At 42.6% G+C, this 20753-nt stretch overlaps 1 protein-coding gene across 1 annotated transcript in view; it reads left to right on the forward strand.

Annotated features, from left to right (window-relative positions):
• map1aa (microtubule-associated protein 1Aa) overlaps window positions 1–20753 on the forward strand; it is a 56399-nt gene that overhangs the window by 5417 nt on the left and 30229 nt on the right. The window lies entirely within an intron of this gene.

Consider the following 20753-nt stretch of genomic DNA (forward strand, 5'->3'; position numbering starts at 1 on the left):
AGTCATAAAACATCTTCTTTACAGATAAAGGACTCTTTGATATTTTGGTGTGTCCTGTCTTCCCAGGACAGTGACCCTTTGATCTAACAGATGGGACAGTAAATGTCATCTTATCTAAAACTATGTATACATTCCAATGTGGGGATGTGCCCCCTCCTGTGGCTCATGTGACACCTCAGGCAGTGTGACAATCTCTCTCTCCTTCCTGTCCTTACAATACATTTGATAAACAAAAGGAATTCTATGTAAATTTCTCACATTCCTCCCTTTTGACACAAAAGTGTCAACACAACATTTTTAGAAATTACATTGAAAGTTTTCAAAAATAGGAAAAGAAAAATTTTTAAAACGCTACAAAATGTTTACAGCTGTCAGTTTCTACCGTGAATAACAAAAACAAAAAACGACAAAATATAAAAACACACAAAAAGAAAATATTCCATCAAGGTAATCAGTAATCAGTTGAATCATCATATGGGTTTCCAGGGGCCCATTCCATCATTGAATTTACATCTTGCTCAGTATTGTGGATTGGTATTTTTACATATAATGTCTTTTCGCCTCCGACAACGCCACTTATCCATCTATATATAAGGGCTCGCATACATGTTAGTGCACAAGTACAGAAACACAAACCAATACCAAACACAATCAAAACAGGGATTAAAACATGAATGATGAGAGCACCCCAGGGGCCAAGGTGGTTGTTTAACCATTTGTTGAAACTAAAACCTGCTGATTCAGAGGGACTAAATGCATCGCGAATCTTTTCAAGTGCTGTGATTACACTTGTAATATTTTCTGAATTATCAGGGATGAGTGTAACACATGCTTCTCCAGTTAAATTTAGTGTCATGCATAGACCTCCTGTTTTTGCCAAAATATAATCAAGGGCCATCTCATGTTTCAACAGAGTTAATCTGTGGGATTTGTCATTTGCATTTAGGTATTTGAACCCTTTTATTGTTTCATTTGCGAAAGCAGACATTGAATAAGTTATATTATCGATGTGATCAGCCAGGAATGTTACACCATACCATGGGAGTAATCCAAGACCCCATTTTTCACCTAAAGAAATTCGCCAGTGATAAGCTGCAAGGGTAGAAAACTGTGCCAATTCGCGTTTGTGAATGTGACCATTCTCTAATTGTTGTCTCAAATTTATAGGAAGTAATGCTAAATTTGTAATGGTGAGATTAACAAAATAACAACATCCAGACCATCCTGGAGGTAGGAAGATGAATGCCTCATTTCCGCACAACCAATAAAAATTTCCAATCGGTGGGATGCCTTTATGTGCAGGAGCTTGTAGAAATTTATTAATTACCACTGTTTCTCCGTTTCTGAAAGTAATGTTAGTGTGACCAATTTTCGAATTTTTTGTGGTTAGGCTAGCAACAGGATTTGGGCAATGTGACACTCCCATAAATTGACCATTACCATTTGCACATACACAAATAGGGTGAGAAATACTTTGGTCTATAGGGATTTCAGTTGATTCAGCATAAGTAGATTTGGAAGGGATAGTTTGTGGGAGCATATGATCACAGAACCATGATATACAAGACAAATACACGTTTGTTTGATCCGTTGTATGATTATGTAGTTTCTTATTCGCATTATACCATACTTTGTGGGAAAACTTGCAATGCATCCGTGTGTTTTTGTCTATTTTTGGTTGGTTAGCATAATATTGGACTAAACTAACTACTGGATCTAGACAAGGACAGTGTTTTACTTCAAGTTGGAAAAGAGAATGCCAATTTGCTGGAGGACTTTGAATGGCTAAAACAGTCATGTTAGCACTGTACATTCTCTCTTTCATCCACCTGATAAAGGAGTACCAACTATTTTTTTCATTATAATCATTAAGTAGTTCATCAGCATCAAAACCCCAGGGTTTCCAATCATTTTTTTCAAACAGTTCTCTTTTTTTCCTGATCACCTGCTCTGTGGCAAGTTTTAGTTTATGTCCTTTCAGGATTGTTTGAGCCTGCATCGGTTCTTCTGTGTCTTCTTCTGATCTCGTAGACAGTCCATTTTTACCCTTCTGTAAGAGATGGGGTGTCTGAGTATCAGTATGGATGATATCAGTGTGATTGATGACTGCAGGTGAATCAGTTGGTGGTGTGAAAAATATGAATATATGAGGACATTTGGAGTCCAAACTTTGCTCCGTTGAAAAACAGGATTGGGTAATGGCCATTGTGGTGACCAAAACAATGATGAAGACCACAATCATTTTCGTCCAACGGTGTCCCCTCTCAGCACTCCGAAAGTAAGGTCGTTGTCCTTCCTTCGGCGGCCTGGCTCGGGAAAGGCTTGCACTGGGATGCATGGATCCAGGTATCCCTCTCAGCTATCCGGACAGCAGTGGGTGTTGTTAGTAACACTTGATGTGGCCCTGTCCACCGTGGTTGACTCCAGTGTTTCCTCCTCAAGTCCTTTATCACTATCCAGTCTCCAGGCTGGATGTTGTGGAGTTGCACCAACGTAGGCTCTGGAAGGGCAGCTTTCACCTTAGGGAAGATAAGCTTCAAGGTATGGTTAAGTGCACAACAATAGCTTATCATATCATCATCCAGTCCGGTGAGGGTTAATCTGTTTTGAGGGAATGGGGTGTTAGTCATTCTCATAGGACGGCCAGTGAGTATCTCATAAGGAGACAGTCCAGTTGTCCTATGTGGGCGGCCTCTCATAAACATCAACGCAAGTGGTAAAACCTCAACCCATGACAGATCTGTTTCTGTCATTAATTTAGTTAGTTTTGTTTTTAGGGTCTGGTTTACTCGTTCCACTGCACCTCCACTAGCTGGATGGTAGGCACAATGTGTTTTCAGGTTTATTTGCAGGCTTTCGGAGATGTTTTGAATAACATTATTTACAAAATGTGATCCATTATCACTTGTCAATTTTGAAGGAAGACCCCAACGGGGAATTATTTCCCTCAACAGTGATTTTGCCACTGAGATAGCAGTTGCATGTTTACATGGAAAGCATTCAATCCATTTTGAAAACATGTCCACAATAACAAGACAATATTTATACCCCCTACATGGAGTGAGTTCAATAAAGTCCATCATTAAATGCTCAAAAGGACCTTCAGGTTTAGGATGGGCTGACAGAGGCATTGCTGTACCTCTGCCGACATTGCAAGTTGCACAAATCACACAATTTTTACAAAAATTTTCAGCAAAACTTGAAAACCCTGGCGCATGCCACAATCTATTTACAATTTCCAACATCCCCCCTTTTGATACATGGTCAGGACCATGTGTCAATTTTGCCAGAAAAGGGAATATGGCTTTTGGCAGTACTGGGAGGCCGTTTTCGCCAACCCAGAGGCCAGATGAGAGTTCAATACACTTTTTCTTTTTCCATAGAGTTTTTTCTCCAGCATCAGCTCCTGTTTGAAGCAGAGAGACATCATTAAGGGAAAAAACATCATTTTGGACAGACAAAGGCATTTGTAGAGTGGGGGAGACAGGTGACAGAGCAGCTGTTTTAGCAGCTGCATCCGCAGCTGCATTTCCTAGTGACACTGGGTCATTAGCACCTGTATGAGCTTTACATTTGCATACTGCTACTGACGCAGGCAGGAGTAATGCAGACAAAAGGTTAATGATTAGACTTCTGTGAGCAATAGGTTTTCCTGTAGATGTAAGAAAACCTCGATTGTTCCATAATGCATGGAAATCATGACATACATTGAATGCGTATTGAGAGTCAGTATGTACTGTGATTTGTTTCCCGGTTCCTAAAATGAAAGCACGAGTTATTGCAAATAATTCTGCTGCTTGAGCAGACAGATTATTTGGGAGTTTAGCACTTTCAACTATGGCATGGTTAGTACATACTGCATATGAGACACAAGGGGACCCATCTGTGGGATTTCTCATAGCAGAGCCATCTACAAAGAAAACATAGTCAGGGTTAATGAGGGGAGTGTCAAAGAGTGCATCTCTTGGTTTTGACACTGTGTCAACAACTTCCAGACAGACGTGTGGTTCTCCATCTTGAGCTGTCGGAAGCAATGTGGATGGGTTAAGTACAGTACAGCGTTTTAAAGTTACATGAGCCATTGTCAGCAAGACATTTTGCCAGTGTAACAATCTAGCTGGGGTTAAATGGGCGGTTTTTGCCTGCAAGATCAGAGAGTGGACAGCATGGGGAACATGTACAGTAAGAGGGCACATAGCAACAATGTCAACTGTAGCCAGAACTGCCTCAGTAGCCGCAGCCACAGCCCTGAGGCATGCGACCATACCTCTCTCTGTTGTGGAAATCCTTTTTGAAAAATATCCTACTGGTCGTTGTTTGTCTCCATGTAACTGAGTAAGAACTGCTGTCATAAAACCATTACGCTCAGAGACAAAAAGATTGAAAACTTTTGTAGTGTCTGGTAGTCCAAGGCAAGGGGAAGTTGATAAAGCTTGTTTTAAGTCAGTGAAAGCTTTTTCTGCGTCAGTAGTCCAAGTCAAAAAGTCAGTCATGGCCAAATGTTTACCCCCATGTGTGATTTCATATAGGGGTTGGGAGATCTCCGCAAAGTCACGAATCCATGGACGGCAATAGCCTGCTAAACCCAAGAAAGACATCATCTGTTTTTTCGTTAGAGGTTTTGGCACATCCAAAATTGCTAGGATACGATCTGGACCCAATTTGCGACCTTCTGGTGTTATGATATGGCCAAGGTAACGCACTGATTGTGTAACAAGCTGCAGCTTGTCTTTTGATACCTTATGACCATTTTCTGCCAGGAAGCAGAGCAGAGACACTGTGTCAGTTTGACAATCTTTTTGTGTTTGAGAACAGATTAAAAGGTCGTCAAAATACTGTACCAGTGTGCTGCCACATGGTGGCCGCCAATGCGACAGGTTTTCAGCTACAGCCGCCGCAAAAAGAGTGGGACTAGAGGCAAAACCCTGTGGCATTCGTGTCCAAGTATATCTTTTTCCATTGAAAGTGAAAGCAAACCAGAACTGTGAGTCAGGATGGACAGGAATGCTAAAATATGCATTTGCTAAATCAATGACAGTGAACCAACATGTATTTGCTGGAACCTGTGACATCATTGTTGTAACATTTGGTACAGTTGGGGCTGGGTGTTGAACTGCTTCATTAATTACTCTAAGGTCTTGCACTGGTCTCCACCCCCCATTTGGTTTCTTTACAGGAAGGATGGGGGTGTTACATGGTGAATTTGGGCATTCCACAACGGCACCTTTTTCTATGAGAGACTGAAAAACAGGAGCAATGCCTTTAACAGCTTCAGGGCTGAGTGGGTATTGTCTTTTACAGGGTCTAAATGTAGATTTTGAGTAGACAATTACAGGACTTGCGCCTTTTATGTTTCCAAAATCAAACTTGTTTTTAGCCCATAATTTGTCAGGCACTGTTGAAAGTATTGCTTCTTGTTCAGTGGTCAATGGCATAAGTTGTATTTCTGGTGTGTGTGTGTGAACAGTGCGAACAACCTCTGTCATGATATTTACTGGATAGGAAACAATCTTTAGTGAATCAGAATATAAGCTACCATCCGGTCTGCCCTTCCAATCAGAAATCTCTGAAGCTGTTTTAATCAACATTCCTATGGTCATCCAGTTAATGTCAGAACCTTTTGTCAAAAGGATGTAAGGCACACAGCCAAGGGTTATGAATAGCTTTTGTTGAGACTCAGAAAGGCAAACAGACGCAGCTGCAAACTCTGATCCCACAAAGATCCTTTCTATTTTTATGGTATCATTTTCTTGTGCTTCATTCCAAATTTCTTCATAGGTATAATTTCTAGTACCCGATGAAATATGTAACACACATTGTAGATAGTCAGGGGACTCTGACACTGGAGGTATCATACACAATAGCTTATCTATCTCACAAAGTTTTACGAGGTCCCAAGAGTAATGATAATCACTTTTAGAAATGCAAAATGGGTATAAGCCAGCAGTAGCACATGTTAATTTGATACCTGCAGGGTCACAGTGTACTTCAATGCTTAGAGCACACATGAGGTCTCGGCCCAGTAAATTAACAGGGCATACATCAGATAGGAGAAAAGGATGTTCTCCTTTGTAATCCCCAAACCATACTGTTAGTGGTTCAGATATTGGTTCAAATCCTGGAATTCCTGATGCTCCTATTGTTTTTAGGAGTTTAGTTGTTCTAGGGGCATTAGGGAGAATTTTAGATTGGATTACAGAGACCTCTGCTCCTGAGTCTACGAGGAATGTCACATTAACACCGTGTACCTTAAGAGTCAAACTAGGGGGTGTTTTGGAGTCTCGTGTTAACTGTACACATTGCTGGTACGTTACAACTGGTTTGTCTGTGTTATTATGTGTATTTAAGTGTATGTGCATGTCTGCGTGCTGCTCACTGCTCTGACCTGCCTCCTCCATTTCCTATGGTTGCGTTAAGGGGAATCCTGGTGCCTGAACTGAGAGTCCTTGTGGTGGAGCATGTGGCCAGGATTCCCTTGAGTGTTCCCTCTCTCCTTGATAAGGGTCAGCATGTGGCCAGGATTCTCTGGACTCCTTCCTCTCTCCGCGATAAAGGTCGGGGGTTGCGCAATCATGTGACAAATGTCCAATGCCTTCACACCTGTAGCACTTAATCTTGCGTCTGTCAGTGTCATTGTACCTTTTTTGAAATGATCTGTGTGGTCCCCCTCGCCTCCATCCTCTGCCCCTCATGCCACCGTTGTTCTGATGGGACTGCCATTTTTCTCCTGATTCCTGCGGGTTACCTCTTTGGTAATACATCATCTGAGCAGATTGAAGTTTCTTTGTTTGTCTAATATCCAAATCTGTTTGGTTTCTTTCTGCGTGCAGAACGTGTGTCCACACAGTTGTTATTGGCTCCGTTTCCCAGCCCACACAGGTAGCCATGACACGGTTCTTCAGGGCTGGATGGAGACCATTTATCAGAGCAGCCTTTAACAGATCACTGTGTGCTACATTGTCTGTGTCGATGCCAGAGTGAGCTGCGAAGACAACTTCCATACGTGTACGATAGTCAACAGCAGACTCACCTTCCTTTTGTTTAGTGTTGTGGATTTCAGGCCAGCACACCCTCAGGGGAAAAATGGTACGCACAGCCTCATATAGGGATCCCATCATGGCTGTATATTCCCTGGTTCTAACCTGGTGGTCTGTGGACCAGCCTGTTGGTCGGATGTTGGTCCAGCGGAGCTTGAAAGCTCTGCGACAAACTGCTTCCACTTCTTTCAGGGTAGGTTCATACATGGACAATAATTGTTGCATTGCTGTAATCCATTTCTCACCTCCGGTTTTTTGTGGGTCTGGTAATGTCTCTGCAACCTCCTTTAGTTCATCTGGCTGCCATGGTCTGTATACCAACACCTCTGGATCCCAGTGGGCGTGTGCACCCTCTCCCGTTGGTTGTGGCTGGGGGTTAGGGAACATCATCATAGGCATCTGGTGCACATTTCTTTTGTCCCCTTGACTCCGCAAACAGTAGTCAAAAGATGTTGTCACTGGGGAGAAAGTCTTTTTTGGACAGGCAGAGTTAGCTGGTTCTGTGACAGGGGACAGAGCGAGGGCTGAAAGGTCAGGGTATATGTGATCTTCTCCTCCCACTGTTATTGTCTCACTCTGAGTAGACTTGGCTGCAGGGGCTGCAGTGCCTCCCTCTTTTGGAGGAGGTGTTAATGGCCGGGCTGAAATGGTGGAGAGTGCATATGGAGGAGGCAGATTTCTTTCTCTTTCCCTACGTTTCTTATTCCTTTCACTCTTACATGAACCTTCTTCTTCTACTTCTTCCTCTTCTTTTTCTTTTGCTTTCTGTTTTATCATTAATCCTGCTAATGATTTTTCTTCTTTAATTTTTGCTTCTCTTTCCCATTTTTGGAAAGCTTGCCAGTCAATACCTTTCTTCCCTACTTTCTTTTTCTTTTCTTCCAACATAACTCTACACCGTTCTAAACATTCTGTGCTTAATGTACCTTTAATTGGAAACACCCCCTGAGTTATATGGTGCCAAAGTGGAACATCCTTAACCACATTTTTTCCCCATTTTTCTGCCATGATTTTAGCAGGACCTGAAAGAGGGTCATCTAGAATTTCTAATTTGCCCGTTTTGTTCCCCATAATGTTATGTTAGTGACTCACTGGGACAGGTTTGCTTAAACTTCCAATGGGCTTATCATTCACACAAAAACTTCACAATCACACTGATCTTTCCATACTGTGTATGGTTGGATCTCATCAAATCACACACTAACTTTGAGCAACTTATTCAGCCAGGTGGTTTGTATGACACATTCGTTCCAAGCAACGCACCCTTTTATAGCATACAATCTGTATGCTATAGTCACTGAATGTCACAACAAAGTTTATTCTTTATACTTATTTCGTATATTTATATCACTCATACGCCCATTTTATCATAGTGGGGCCTCGTATAATTGTATACTGTATCATATCATTATTACAGTAGCTCACATAAGATCATATTATTATATTATATTCTATTATATTCTTATTTTACCTGTTATCAGGTTTTCGGTCGACCACTATTTAATATCTACTCATCAGTAAGTAGCATCTGAAAATCTACAATCCCTTGAAATTTTCTTCACACCGTAGGTATATAATAATCAATTAATTCGCCTGTTGTACTCGTTAAGTGCTGACAGCCTTGCGCTGCGTTTCAGTTTTGTTTTTTGTTTTTTCTCCTCTCTCTCTTTTTTTTTTTTTTTTTTCTCGTTTTCTACCCAAAACCACACAGGTATTACATGGGAAATAAAAAGGCGCTCCTCATTGAGCCCTTTACCTCAAAACTTTCCATAAACACACAGCTTTATATGGAAAGACGCCTCTGGACGCGGACGTTTTAAACTCACACAGTCAATACCTCTTTTTCAGGATTTACATGGAAATTTAGGCCTCTATAACGCGGACCTGTTATAACTTGCTTTCTACCACACAGGATTTACATTACGAAAGTCAAACCTAGGCTTTTAGATTTGAGCAAATGATTCAAACGCTGTACTCACTTATTTGTGGAGCGTCCGCTGTCCACGTCTGCGCCCGAATTTCAGGTGGAATCCAATCCTCCGTTTGTCGGAGTGGAACTTTTCCTGCCGGCAGTTTCCTTCAGTTCAGGCGCAGGCGGCAGTCAGCGAAGCGTCCATCCCATAACCTCGTCGCCAAAATGTCGTGGAAATTCTCCTTTGAGTAGAGAGTGCTAAATCTCCGAAGAATTTCAGATCTCAGCGTATGAATCAGATGTCATTTAATACACGCAGCGTGGAGAGAAGGCAAAAGCATTCTCTCACGAACTCTAAATTGTTACCCCTTAAGTACAGAACAGAGAGGAGGTTACCTTCATTTACAACAGTCATAAAACATCTTCTTTACAGATAAAGGACTCTTTGATATTTTGGTGTGTCCTGTCTTCCCAGGACAGTGACCCTTTGATCTAACAGATGGGACAGTAAATGTCATCTTATCTAAAACTATGTATACATTCCAATGTGGGGATGTGCCCCCTCCTGTGGCTCATGTGACACCTCAGGCAGTGTGACAATCTCTCTCTCCTTCCTGTCCTTACAATACATTTGATAAACAAAAGGAATTCTATGTAAATTTCTCACAGCCCTAAATTCTACATTTATATGTTGTATCGATGTACTGCTTGGTTTTACTTGTAATTGCCGTACATCAGTATTACTTATTCCATGGTCTGGGGGAATACTCGATTCTGATTGGCTGCAGGGTGTCCATTAACCCCAGATATATGGACACCTACTAAGTAGTTCCAGTCAAACTGACTGTTCAGCACTGTAAATTACATTTACTGTTGTCAACTGTACGCAGTGTTATTGACTTTGAATCTTGCTAGCATAGCGTTAGCTTTCTGGCTCATCGCTGAGCGGACTAGAATATCTCCCGTTGCCAAGTCGCGTCCTATTTGCTGGAGGAGTGAACAACGCTTCCGTTGCATAAGAACCTTACAGAAGGGTAATGATTGTTCCAGGTATTAGTCAAACCCTCAGGCGTTACCAGGGAAACTTAGTTATGGCTTGTGAAAAACTTTATATTTTGATTGTAAAATGCATGAAAATATAAATTAATGGCCTTAATTTCTTTTCTTTGGCAAGTGACCATGGTATAAGCGGGATAATGCCCTTCGAGGTGTCCATTAACAGGAGTTAATGGACTTCGTGGAGGCAACCGTCCTCCGCTGTGTGTCGGACGGTTCTTAGGCCTCCGCGTCGTCCATTAATTCCTGTTTATGGACACCTCATCGGGCATTATCCCTTACATAACCAAAAGAGGGAAGTACAAATACTTTGTTACTGTACTTCAGTAGAATTCAGATATCTGTACTTTAGTTAAGTATTTATCTTTCTGTCATCTTTTGACTTTCCCTTCCCACATCTGAACTTTCTCCTCCTCACATTTTCAAAACTGCCTCGTTACTTTAGTTTGATGCATCTGAGGTGAAATATGGATTATTGTTATTTTGGCGACATCGCACCCTCAACCTCATCATCGACATCACGCACGGCAGACGCAGCGAGACGAGACAAAGACGTAAAAGACGTAAGAAGGCGTAAGCAGACAGAGAGGGAGACTGGAATGTGGAGAAAAGGCGTGTTAGTGTCTCGTATCTGCAGAGAGTTTCTGATTTTCTCTCTTTGTTGCTGCTCGGGACGCTTTACCAACCCAACATGTGTCTATTTGACGTCCTGGGAATGAGACTCAACAATCAACTGTCTTTGTGGTGCGTTCAGGAACAGCTGGGACAAATCCTACTGATTCTACCTTTAACTTTAATAGTCTTTGAATTCTATTAATATGACGTGAGCTTCAGTTAGCTTTGAGCACAAATGTCCTTCAGAGGGAGACTTTTTACTCTGATACTCTGAGTACATGTCAGAGCCTGTAATCTATTACTTTACTGGAGTAAAGAAGCTGTACTCTATTACTTTACTGGAGTAAAGAAGCTGTACTCTAACTTTTACTGGAGTTTTTCTTTAACATACGTATCTACACTTCTACTGGAGTAAAGGATCTGTGGATTTTTTTATCCAACTCAGAAACTGAGAAACTACTTTACTGCAGTGCGAGAGAGTTACAAATAATATATATCAAAAATAAGGACAGTGAGTTGATCCATCTGATTCTGACCTGCTGTGTGTAAATGTGAGTTTTAGCAGTGCACAGATTTCATGTCCTGATTCGACAGGTTGTCACGTTGTGTGTGCGTCTGAATGTCTGAACGCACTGAAGGATAAAAACCCATCCCTGCTGCAGAGAGTGAGAAACTCTATAACACAACAAGCTGCAATTTACACAGATTGGATCCTGTGGTGCTCGATCACAGCCACACACAGATGCTATTGATGCTATTGATCACCCTCTCTCTCTCTCTCTCTCTCTCTTTCTCTCTCTCTGTCTTTGTCTTTGGTTGCTGGTTGAAATCTGTTCACTCTGCCTCGCCGCTCTCACAGACGAGAATCTCCTCCAGTCACAGTCGGAGGCCACTGCAGTAAACTCTGCGGGTAAAGGCAGAGACGGAGCGTACAGAGATGTGTGCCTACAGCAAACAGTACAGTGTGTCCCTGAGGACCACCAGACTGCTGCAGGCTACACACACACACACACACACACACACACACACACACACACACACACAGCTACAGGATTGTGTTTCAGTAATTTGCAGGATTTGTCTAGACCGCCTGCAGACGAGCAGAGATGTGAGAGATTTTGTCTGTGCGTTGCAATGTTCCAGAAAATCACATTATAGCACGTTATAGAATCCACTCTGGTTTGTGTCCATTCATTTAGTAAAACTGTAGGTCGTGTTTAGTCCTAGGATGTGTTTTCGTACCGGCAGTGGAAAAATACATATTCTGTGCACTGATAAACCGAATGATGGAGAAATGATTCCAGCTCAGCTCCTCTGTGGATTAAAGAAAGCTCACAGTGATGCTCGCAGCCCAACATTTAGTTATTCTACTGTTAAACAAGTATGTTTACAGTGTTTACCATCATAGTTAAGAGTGTTTGGATGCTCATAAATGCTGATTACGAAGCGCAGATGACTTTGGTTTGCAGATGTGTCGTCATAAACCAAAGTATTGGAAGATGTGGCCTGATGATGGAGCTCGAGAAGAAAGTCAGAGGATCCCTGAATGTCACACGAGTGTTTCTGACAAATATCATGGGAAGCTTTTTAATACATTGATACCCTGACATTGATCTTAAAAACACAAAATGTTGCCGTCGTGGTTAAGTCAGTGGATGTCAAAGAAGATACACTCGAAAATACAACTTGTACTCAATTTTTTTGAGTGAAACATTGTCACATTTTTAAATATACTTAAATGAATGAATCTGAGTTAAAAGATTAACTAGATAATAATGACCAAGTTAAGTTTATTACTGAAGACATAAAATTAAGTCAATTAATCATCATCTTGAGCCGAAATCACCAAGAAAATTAATTGAAATTTTCGGCAGATTTAACTGGAAAAATAGACGTTACAGGACAAATGTGCTACATTTATACTTCCATTCTCAAAATAAACGTTACACTTATCTGATAGGAGTAGCGAACTCTCGTCATCGTGTTTTTTAACTTTCGTTTGTGCCTTTAGGAATGCTAATTCAACTCAGGTTCAGACGAGAGGGAAATAAGAAGCTACAGTAACAGCTCAGTTAACCGTGTTAGTCTCAGCTGTGAATGAAATTTAAGGAAAAAACAGAAAAGCTGCGGTGTGATTTCCCCTGAGTGCACACAGACTTTATACCGTCAGTCTGTCTGTGAAAACAGGGAGACTTTGACTCTGGAGCACTTTGTTATCTGACAGCAGAAGCAAACAGGAAAATGTTTTTATTTATACATGAGATAAACTGAAGACGGGACGTTGTGTGCGGAGTGAGCTGGATATTCACTGAACCTCTGACAGTGAGATTTAAAGGCCATGTTGCTCGAGGCGCGGGCTTCAAACAGGCTAACATCAAGAAACACACCCAGACGAAATGGCAGCGCCAAAGTCCGGCTTTCTGAGAGGAAACGACGTGTGCCGTCCTGCATTTTTCTGTCAGCAAATCCCACAAAAAAGAACAAAATATGTCTTGATATATCTTCTTTACCACATGTTGATGGAAAGTCAGGTGAAGCTCAGTAAAATCTAAAAACCTTCTGGCGTAATCCAAGTCTCAACAAGCCGCCAGATCCCGAATTAATTCAAGAAGACATTATCTACACATGTTCAATGTAGCCGTCAAGCTAAACGTGTTAGCGTCAGACTTCTGTTTTTGCATGAGAAAGCTGCGACTTGTTTTTTAGCAAGAATCACCTCGTGTTCATTTCTTCCAACTTATTTTTGAAGCGGCGTTCTTTTCAAACAACCACATAAAAGATCTTCGAGAATTTGGCATTTTGCTTGAGACCATTTGATGTCTGGAGGCGATGTAATGATTTGTAGGCTGCGTTCCCAGAATCACACTGGGTCGGTTCTTTATTGACGTCAGCGGTTTGAATAAAAACGAGTGAACCGAGACAGCGATCAATTTTCTTTTTGCAGCAGGAGGCGCGGGGAGGTGCGGGGGAGGAGGTGCACCGGATGCAGCGAGGGTAATACTGGACGTAAAGGCGCCGTGAGAAGCTGTGAGAGATACTGTGTGGCCATTAAAAAAAAGATGCTTATCCCGGCTAAAACCTCTTCACCCTGCTCTGTCAAGAAATCATTCTGAGGCTCTACCGGTTTCTATATCGCGTACAAGCCTGACTGGACCTGGATTAAGCTCAGGGGGGCTCCACAGTTCAGCCGGTGGAGGGCGAGGTGGGATGAAATGACCGTGTTCTCTGTAGCTTGCTGACATTACAAAGGTCACATTGGAAAATTGATCAGCTCCAGGCGGTGAAAAAACCTCCGTTCAGACGTGGGTGGGTGTCGTCCAGGGACTCTTCTCGTGCTCAGAGGGGTTCACAGATTCACTCCTGATTCGTATTTACCTTTGAGGAAAAAACCTCTCGCATCAGCCTCGACATGTTTGCAGGATTGGCTCGCCTGAGTGTTTTTTACTATGGCTCCTCCTCGTCTGTGCCTTGAATACTAATATGCAGCGGGTGGAGGAGTGCACAGTCACCATGGCTGACAGACTCACACAAAGACAAGACGACCAGGAGGACAGCGAGGCCTCTGTGGTGGATCAGGACCAACTGGCTTCCTCTTACAGTAGAGAGTGTAATCAGATGAAGATCTTCAGTTCATTTGTGTTTATAAATTGTTTAGTCATGGTTATAAATTAATGATTTTTTTAAATTTTAAATCACGCCTATTTGAAATTTGTGCTCCCGCAAGATCTTAAAATAGAAAGCTCGTCAGCAGAGAACATTTAGACGCAGAAGAAGAAAATATCTTTCAGTTCCTCTATAAAGTGGAATTACTTCTTCAGACATTTTTAATTAACATCTGACAGGAGTAAGAATGTGCTGCAGGAGAATAACACCATCCGCTGTGCGAGTGTTTCCCTCCAGACTCCGATCCCTCCGATGCCAACGTGGAGGAGCTCAGGCAGCCAAGATGGCAGTGACCTCCCTGATGGGTGGCATATGTGCAGAAGGACAGCCAGCACCCTCGAGTCTCACAGGCATCCCGGAGGCCCTGCTCTGCCTCTATAGAGCCGGTGTCTAAGCTGCCTTAGTACACAGATACAGCACAGATAACAAGATACTGATGTCTGACTGAGAAGTGTGAGGAAGTGAGAGCATATAGCAGCAATCACACAGAAAGATATCCTGCGTTTAACTGCCACGAAGACATCATCACAAAGAGATAAGACACAGCCCCGTCTCCAGGATGTAACGCTAGTAGTTAACGTCTCCTCTCATCTGTACCAAACGTGTCACATCAGGAGGTGGAGGAGATGCTGGAGGTGTTATTAAAGGCAACAAGGCCGACTGGACAATTCGAGTTGCACCACTGGATAGCTTTAAAGACACCTGCAGACATTTCCAGCTGTTTTTGTGGTGACTAAAACAGATATTTAGATGTTTTCGAACCCTAACCAAGTGTTTTTTGTGCCTAAACCCTAACCAGAGCGAACACACAGTGTAGTGACAAGACAGAAATAGAAAATCCAACATATGTAATATGCAAATGTTCCTGCAAAGCCTTACTTTATGTTGCAACTTACGTTTGTTTAAGTTGAGATTTGTGTGTTTGCTCTGGTTAGGTTTAGGAGCAAAAACCACTTGGTTAGGGTTAGAAAGCATCCTGGTTTTGGTCAGTATGAAAGCACCTGAGGAAAGTCTTACTTCCTCTGAAAAACCAGCTGGAAACATCCTCAGAGACTCGAACTTTGGGCATCCGTTTGGCAGCCTTGTAGCTTGTAATATCACCACCTCCTTCCTCTTCACATCCTGATGAATCACCTGTGTTCGTCGTCATTAAAAACACCTGGAGATGATCCGACATCCCCTGAAAAAAAGCCGGAAACATCCCTAGAGATCCTGTTTGGCTGCCTTATTGGCTGTAATAATCCCCTTCACCTGGTTGTTGAGACTGGCTGATTGAAACTGCTTATGGTCAGAAAATAACGACTCTGGAGGTAAAAAGTCAAAACACTCATCTTCTTTCTGTCACCTTAAATCCAGACATGTCAGATTTACGACCCCGCGTGGACTCTTTTTTTAGCTCTCTGAGGACGCTCACAGATTCCCCGAGGAGTCATACATGTTGACGTCCTCTTAGGTCTGTTGCGTCATGATGAAATGGATACAGTATGACACATAGGTAATCCGTGCATCCATCACTGTATGTCCATTAGTGTCTCAGCCCTCAGTTTCCTGATTGAGTGATGAGGTGCATGGCCGGTCTGGCAACACGAAGGATCAGGTTTCATCCCAGGAGAGGAGGAGGAGGGTGGCTGTAATGGTCTCTATGAATGCAGCTGTCGCCCACACGGTGCAATTAATAAAGACTCGGTGGAGCTACACTGCAGACTGATGGCCGGCAAACAAAACCAGGTGGCATCGCGAAGCCCTCAGGGGAAATGTCGTCAATAGTGGGCAGTAGCTATAATTCAATATTAATGTTTAATGTCCTGCAGTGGAATCAGACCAGATGATTGTGTTGTGCTGCCACTTAGTTGTCTGCTGTAATGCATTTAAGTCTTTTTTATTGCCGTGAACAGCAGTTTGATTATTTTCTGTACAGATTTCAAGATGGATAATGAAACTGAACAAAAGTTTCTAATTATTTTTGTGGTATTGATTTTAATCCAGCTGCAGGTGACGAGTAACTAAACTGATCACTGAGACGCTGCTCACAGCAGAACATGTTTATTACGTTGTGAGGTTTTTCTAATGTGTATCTTGTATTATGCACGCTGACTAGTAATTAGCGCTGTTTAATCTCATTAATCTGAATCTGAATACAGTCTACACAGGACAAATTAATCACTTTTGGCCAAGGAACCCAGAAAGCAGCCAGAGTCCATCTGTTGGGATCCTGTTCAGCTGTGAGTTTTATTATTTGGCATTGATCATTTATTAAAATACCTACTTGTTTCAGAATATGTAACATTTAAGCACCAAATTAATCAAAATGATTGGACCATTGGCTCTACAACATGTAATATTCTGGGTGCTGTATCGTGGGCGTGTCCTTACCAGGTGCTGGAGTGTCCTTACAGAGTGTGGGAGTGTCCATACAGAGTGTGGAAGTGTTCTTACAAGATGTGGGAGTGTCCTTACAGAGTGTGGAGTGTCCTTACAGAGTGTGGGAGTGTCCTTACAGCGTGTGGGAGTGTCCTTACAAGGTGTGGGAGTGTCTTTACAGAGTATGGGAGTGTCCTTACAGAGTGTGGAGTGTCCTTACAGAGTGTGGGAGTGTTCATACAGAGTGTGGAAGTGTTCTTACAAGATGTGGGAGTGTCCTTACACAGTGTGGAGTGTCCTTACAGAGTGTGGAGTGTCCTTACAGAGTATGGCAGTGTCCTTACAGAGTGTGGGAGTGTCCTTACAGCGTGTGGGAGTGTCCTTACAAGGTGTGGGAGTGTCCTTACAGAGTGTGGAGTGTCCTTACAGAGTGTGGGAGTGTCCTTACAGAGTGTGGAGTGTCCTTACAGAGTGTGGAGTGTCCTTACAGAGTGTGGGAGTGTTCATACAGAGTGTGGAAGTGTTCTTACAAGATGTGGGAGTGTCCTTACACAGTGTGGAGTGTCCTTACAGAGTGTGGAGTGTCCTTACAGAGTATGGCAGTGTCCTTACAGTGTGTGGGAGTGTCCTTACAGCGTGTGGGAGTGTCCTTACAAGGTGTGGGAGTGTCCTTACAGAGTCGTTAGGGCCATTTGCATAGGTGAGCCAAGGTGCGGATGGTTGTTAAGCTGTCTGGGGAGGAAACTCAGTGCAGCATTGTAGGTGTGTGCTAGGTAATGTCGTAGGCCAACTCCTGTTCAAAGATACATATAATATCATCTCATTTAAAGCTACCCTGTCGAATTTTTGGCCACTAGTGCTCAGGAGCAATGTTTTGATGAGCAGGTACACGCCTTGTGCTCTACTAGCATGTGCAGAGGATGCAGGTGATGGCTTTACACTGTTTTGGCAGTTGCGCAGAAACGTGATGTACCAGCAGTGATGTATGCAGTACAGTACACTATGAATAAAGGGAGTGTTCACACACCATGTGACACAACTATCTGACTTCCCCACAAACGCACAGCTAAAGGCTGAGTGGGTGTTCAGAGGGCGTGACGGACAGACCGGCAGACTGAAGCTGACAGGCAGAGACAGAGATGAGTGATGGCTGCAACCGAAAAGAGGCTGTCAGTAAGCTGAGCAGCAATATTAAAGACCCTCCACACACACACACACACACATGCAGGTATAATCTCCGCCACTTCATTCTCCTCACGTACAAACATCAGACATGTTGGCAGGGAGACTGGAGGGAAAAAGGGCAGAGCAAACAATATCCAGAGTAATGGAGGCAGATGCATCATGAGTGGGCAGTAAAATGATGTTGCAGAGTCAGCAGGTGTGCTTCCTGTGTTCAACAACTGCATCTCTGCTTTATAATCTACACTTACAACTCGCGTCATGCAATATTCATGTTTCTCTTTTATTCTCTTTTTAAGTTTTCCCAGATGCTGAACCCGCAGACGAGCAGGTTACGAGCCTCCCTCACACTCTGCTCGTCTTACAGTAATCTGCTCCTGCATTGATTTCTGCCTGTGAAAGACTCAAATACACAACAAATCACAGAGACGTGCTTTGAGAAAGCATAACGTGCAGGTCACACAGATGAACAGGAACATTGATTGGTGCTGTTTGAAGGATAACCCGCGGGAATGACGTGCAATCTGTGTCATTGTCAGTTATCTAATCAGTAGTTAAAACATTTTAACGACACGCCTTCATAATTGCGAGCGTTTGCTCTGGGCGCGGCTCAGGAGAACGTGAGCTGATTAATAATTCAGCAGGCGTTATTGATCCGTCCCTCAGCTCCTCTGCAGTCAGGAGCTGTACATCAAGAAGGATGGTCCCCTGATCCAGAGCCTTTCATCTGGACCTGGCAACACACGTGTGCACATGTGTGAGTGCACACACACACACACACACACACATGCACTAGAATAAGTGAAAGGCAGTGAAATTACTGTAAGATGAGCCGCACTGTGAAAGAAGAGTGTCTGTGGGGATGTTTGTAATGGAGTGGAGTTTGTTAGATGCATCCACAGAATCTGCACTGCAGCAGAGTCATTCATCTGGAGGCTGATCTGTTTATGCTGATAACAGATCTGATTAAGGAGGTGTTAGAGGTTGTAGTCACTGGTGGTGGTGTCAGAGGGGTTTGTGTTAAAAAGGTCTTTTTAGATCAGAAATCTTCAAGTTTTATCCCCTGATTTAAATGTTCATCACTGGTTAATTATTTCTGTTTTAAAGGGGCACTGAAATACACTGTACAATATTAATGAGGTGATAGTACAAACTCTGACATGCAGTCTGCAAATGTGAGCCTGATCAATACAGGCTGCTTCCCGACGAAATGTCTCGTGCATGTGTGCAGACAGAGGACAAAGGAGATGCAGAGAAGAAAGGACGTGTTGTTGTTGGGATCAGACTGAACCACGTCTGCACGCTGTAGGAACACACGAGTGATAAGAGTGATGGAGGCGACACATTAAAATGGAATTGTTGTTGCTTTTCAAAGGGTTACTGTGTAGTTTTGTAGAAGAAATTTTAATATATACAAAATTAATGAGGTAATAATACGAACGCAGATTCATTTATTGTTTCCATGAGTGAATAAACAAGCTTTCTTCAGAGGAGCATAAGGTCCCAGAACACTGTGTGAAGCTAGAAAAAGTGGCAGGGTCCGCCACATATGAACAAAGTAAAACACTGAAATTGAATCATCAATCATTTGGTCTATAAAATGGTATGAAACAGTGAAAAACGCCTTCCGCCATGTTTTCAAATTGCCTGTTTTGTCCAACAATGAATTAAGAAATGCTGCAAACGCTAAAAAGCTTTAATGAATGAACACAACAAACGATCCAGATGATTAACTCCTGATCCAAATTGCTGTTCATCACATTTCTGTCGATTAATTGACTTTTTGTTTTGTGGAGGTTTCTTCAGTCGAGGATCCATCCGTCAGTCGGAGGGAAGTTTTGACAATAAGCGACACTAATTGGCCTGAAGGGAGCTGAAGGCTGATGCATTTAAATTTTCAGACTGACACTGGTTTAAAAGAACAATGGAAATATTGTGTATTTTTAGTGTTTTAACAGGCTTCTCTGAGAATCTGCTGCTGTCAGACTGTTTTTGATTAAATGCAAACGGGCAGAAAAGGTGAGAGGTCTTTTCCCAGAGTGCTAAATACTGATGTTTTATTATGTATTGGCATGATGAGCAAACCAGCCACGGCAAAATGAGATGATCAGAGAAACGACTTCACCCGAGGTCGGGGGATGAGGGGTGGGCCACAAACAAGACTTCAAATCATTTTTGGATAATCTTTTTCTAAGCCTGACCGATTCGTTTTGTGCCTAAACCCGCCTTTCATGAAACAACCTGCTGTTTCATGAAAGGCTTTGTCGCAGGAAGGCTTTCCACATCGTACACAGGCAATAAAGGACATCTGGTGCATCAGTATGAGATGCAGAGGCACGTGACGAAGCAGCATCGGTATTTGTATAAATGTAAATGATGACCTGGGATGAGAAAGAGACTATTCTAATCCATTCTGATGCAATGCTGTGAAGGAATATTTGCAGAAAGCGTGTGTATCCATTTGGTTAAATGGGTGATCTGTCATTAAAGATACCATGTGCAGTTTTTGACCACTAGAAACGATACGTAGCCGTGTTTTTACATCCCGTTTTTACCTTATATTGTTCATGGCCCCGGTTCCAGTTTTCAGCTGACCACGTAGCACGTAGCAATACTGCTGCCACTAGGGGTCACTATGACTATAACTAGTAATATTCATTTATTTTATAAAAAGTTTGGTGCAGATTTGATCATGTACAGTACGATAACAGCCACTTCCTGGCGATCAACATCAAAATGTTTTATTGCCACGAGAGCCACACCCTACATTCATCAACAGCCAACCGGCCAGGCATCATGCTAACAGGCTTAACAGCAGCGTTACATGTAACATGCTAACATTTAGCAGACTTCCATCAGCAAGGACAAAAAACTCCCATGATCCCACACTACTCACTTCTTTTGTTTTGTACATCTTCCTGCAGAAA

This window comes from Sparus aurata, chromosome 4 (genome assembly GCF_900880675.1).
Source record: "Sparus aurata chromosome 4, fSpaAur1.1, whole genome shotgun sequence".
Classification (NCBI taxonomy): Eukaryota; Metazoa; Chordata; class Actinopteri; order Spariformes; family Sparidae; genus Sparus; species Sparus aurata.